Below are 4467 nucleotides of genomic sequence, written 5' to 3'. Positions count from 1 at the left end.
AAGAAGGTAATAGTACTCCGACTGGGGGGACAAAGAAATTTTGTCAATTTTAAAGTAAAATGCATTAATCTGGTGCACTCTGAGAGCAAAATGAAGAGGCTAGTAGATATGATATAACTTGTCGCAGAACATCAATTTTGGTTTATTTGGTAAAAGTGGAACTGTATTCCTTCTGGTTTTCTTCATTGTTCAGGATTTTGTGGAAAGCATTCACTAAAGAGTCTATAGTGAATGCTGCTATTAACTTGTGTTTACTTTTGCTACTAAACCAACATCAGGACATCCAAGCAAGTTCTGACAGAGAGCAATGCCATTGGACCCATTGGACAAATACATTTGCATATCTCCCAGCATGCATTGTTCCTTCCAAACTTTTGACCACAAAGTAAAGTAACCACATTAAATAAGTGGTGAGTGGAAATAATCATTAGCCTATTTTTAGTTAAACATGCAGTTTTGGAACATTCAATAAAGACAAATAAAAAAATAGACTATGGCTCGACACCCTAAGTGATACACACATGTTATGAGAGTGGTATATATACCCATCACACTAATATCCGTTTTAGTGTAGGATGGTTAGTTCCTTGCTCTGCTCTCCCCTAAGAGTGCAACGGACAAACTTCCCTGGACAAACTATCCTATGTGAGGGAAAGGAGGGATTTTTGTTTGTTTGTTTGTTGTTGTTTTGTGAGGGCTACAGAGCGCCCTAGCCGAATTGGCGCCCCAGGCAGGAGGCTGCTTCGCCTGTAGGGTGAGCGGGCCCTCATCAACCATCTTTTATATGTCAACATAAAATAAAAAATCATCTGGCCACTAGGGGTTGCACGTGCATGCGGTGCACCAACATACAATCGCCTATGGTGGTGTGGGCGATGGCATCCGCTGTGCTCCTGTTTAAAGCGGTATGCAAATTGTAGGGGGTCGTGGTTGGGGGGGAGTGTGGGGCGGATGTGTGATATGACCAGCTTCTCCAGGCACTTGCTGCCAGTCATTGAGGCTCATCACCTTCTGCTGTTTGGGAATGGAAATGATGGTGGGTTGTAGGGTGGTGGTAGGGTGGGTGGGGGTAGGGAGGTAGGTGGTCTGGCAGAGGGGTTTAACCTTGCATAAAAGGCGATCAGTTCATCTGGATGGTGGGTGAAGTGTTTGGGGTGCACTGTTTTCCCCCCTTGAAATCAGAAGCAGCATGGAGTCCTCTCCAAAGGTGTCTTGGGTTGCTGGAGTCAAGTTTGGACTCCATCTGGTTGCTGAATTCCCTCTTTGCATTTTTGATTGTGATTCTGAGGGTGTAGGATGCCTGTTTGTATTCCTCCGGTGATCCGGAGTTGAAGGCAATGGTCCGTGTGTGGAGGGCTGCACGGACATCACTGTTAATCCAATGTTTTTGGTTGGGCATGATTTTTATTTTTATGGCGGGGACTACGTCCTCAGTGCATTTCCTGATAAAGCTTGTTACAGTGTCTGTGTAGTGACTGAGGTTTCCCGTGACCCTGAAGGCATCCAGTCCACCTGAGCAAATTTCTTTTTTAACATTTTTATTTATCCTGGTTGCTGCTCCACCCTCTGCCGATCTGGGGAGAGCCGAAACTGTCTCCTTGCTTCCTCCGAGACATGGAGCCAGCCACTTCTTTTCACCTGACAGGGGAAGCTTCACCAGTAGGACATAGCACATGGGAGGATCACGCTATTCCAACGAGTTCCCCTCCCTCCGAACAGGCGCCCCGAACGACCAGAGGAGGCACCACTTCAGCGACCAGGATATTGCATGTTTTTGGTGAGGGGTTCCTATATTATGGAAACCCCCAGGGTGCATGGGGAGAACATGCAAACTCCACACAGAAAGGCCCTTTTGATGGCCCCACCCGGGCGGTGGGCACTCGAGGACATGTGGATGGGCACGCACTCCTTCAGCGCTCACAGCGTCCCAGGTGGGAATCGAACCCAGGACCTTCTAGCTGTGAGCGACAGCGTTACCACTGCGCCACCGTGCCACCCTCGGAGTGGTGTCTGATTGGTCTGACCAGCGGTGGGCGGTCCGGAAGGCCGGGGGCTCCTGTTTCAGTCTCTGTCTGTAACGTGGGGCGAGGAGGATGGAGGAGTGGTCCGATTTGCCGAAACGGAGGGCTTTGTAGCCATGGTAGAAGTTGGAGTAACAGTGGTCCAGCATAATTGTTACCCCAAGTGCACAAGTGGATGTGTTGGTGGATGTTGTGCAGTCTTTTCTTCAAGTTGGCCTTGTTGAAATCCCCTGCCACAATAAGTGCGGTCCCCGGCTGCTTGGTTTCCTACACGCTGAACGCTCGATGTAATTATTTGAGCACATTCCCTATGTTTACCTGAGGCCTGAGGGGGAATATAAACACCGGCTAATGTTACAGACGGGAATTCACGTGGTAGCCAAGACGGCCTACACTACAGCATGATATTCCAAGTCGGGGGAGCAGTATGTCCCAATAGTCACGATGTTTTCGCACAAGGCCTGGTTAACCATGAGACATACCCCTCACGGTCAGACGGAATTTGCCGTACCTGGAGTGAGAAGGGGCTGATTTCCATCAGAGACCTGTATATTGATGGCCAATTTGCATCCTTTGAAATTTGAGTTGCCCCAAACACATCTTTACAGATACATACAAATTAGACATTATGTTCAATCCAAGATTCATAACTTTGGGGTTCTCCCAGATGAATATGCTTTTTTATGTTTTGTTGAGCCCTCCTCAATCCATGCACTTCATCTCTAGGTTTGTGTGTCTGTTTGACGGCTGTATCAGGGCCCCCACTGGGAGGATTATAGAGGCATGGCAGCAGGAACTTGGTGTCGACCTACCTGAATTTATATGGGACAGGATTCTGTCTATGATTCAACTCTGCTCAATTAATAGCAGACACCAGCTGATACAATTTAAAGTCGTTGTCACAGTTAGTTGATATGATATGATGGTTACCCCTGGTTACCACTGTCATGTGATTTATGATGTCGCGTGAGGCTGTCATAGGAAAGTGGGAGTTGACTTGAGGAGTGTAATCTATATGACTTGACCATAGGCTGCGGGGCGCTCTCTCTGCCAGTCTGAACAAGAAAGACAAGTGGTCTCTACCGCTCCTGCTCTCTAGTGTCTTTATTCCTTTATTTTCACGTATGAGTGTGAGTGTGTGTGTGATACTTATTTCTATCAGCGTCTAAACTAATGAACGGAAGCTGGTTGTAGCTAGCTTCCACACCCCGGCTTGAGCTGTCCCGTGAAGGTATCTGCATCGGCCGGCCTGCTGTCTGGGCCCTATGCTGTATGCTAGGTAAGTCAACTTCCCTTTTTGCAAACTTTCCACCTGACAGCCTTGTGGTTATTTCGTTCTGCTGTGGTATGTTGCGGGTCCAGTTCATCTAGACATGAGCCTAACTCTTTTTAGAACCGAACCCGTGACATCGTTCACTGTCTCCATTATTCGAAGCATAAGTTACATAAGATTTATCCTTCTGTCTCACCACTATGTGATAGGTGTCGGGTGTCTGAGGGCACACTGTCCCATGCTTTCTGGTTTTGCCCTACATTGTCTGGATTCTGGGGCAAAATATTTGACTGGTACTCTAAGGCCTATAAAATAACCCTTCAACCGGAGGCGGAACTCGCCATCTTCGGCTGCTCTGAATTCTCTCTGCTTCTTCCTATGGCTGTGCAGCAGTCTCTGACACAGGGGAAGATCATCGCCAAGAAACTCATACTGCAGGAATGGAAGTCTCTCTCTCCACTCTCCTTTCAGCTGTGGTTGGTGGACATGATCTCGGTTGTACGGATGGAGAGACTCAGGTTCCTGAGGACTAACTCACCTGGGAGATTTCCGGCTGTTTGGGACCCATTTCTGGCCTACCTTGATGAGGCTAGGAGTGACGGGTGTCTTGCCCGGCTGGCTTCCTGTGGACCCCTTGAATGGGATCCTATATAAAACATCTCTGGCAAGCACATAACCACTTTAGGTGGCTGATAATAACACGTGATTATGTAGTGTATATATATTTTCCTTTTTCCTGGCTGAGACTGTTAAATTTAGTTTGTTTTTGTGTTATAAAAAGCATTGGAAAAAGAATATTGATGGTGATACGGTGTGACATGGTGTGTGGTGATACGGTGTGACATGGTGTGTGGTGATACGGTGTGATGGTGGTGTGTGGTGATACGGTGTGACGGTGGTGTGTGGTGATACGGTGTGATGTGGTGTGTGGTGATACGGTGTGATGTGGTGTGTGGTGATACGGTGTGACGGTGGTGTGTGGTGATACGGTGTGACATGGTGTGTGGTGATACGGTGTGATGGTGGTGTGTGGTGATACGGTGTGACGGTGGTGTGTGGTGATACGGTGTGATGTGGTGTGTGGTGATACGGTGTGACGGTGGTGTGTGGTGATACGGTGTGACGGTGGTGTGTGGTGATACGGTGTGACGGTGGTGTGTGGTGATACGGTGT

This window comes from Poromitra crassiceps (genome assembly GCF_964638095.1).
Source record: "Poromitra crassiceps genome assembly, chromosome: 1".
In the NCBI taxonomy this organism is placed as follows: Eukaryota; Metazoa; Chordata; class Actinopteri; order Beryciformes; family Melamphaidae; genus Poromitra; species Poromitra crassiceps.
Note: the sequence above shows the minus strand (reverse complement) of the source record.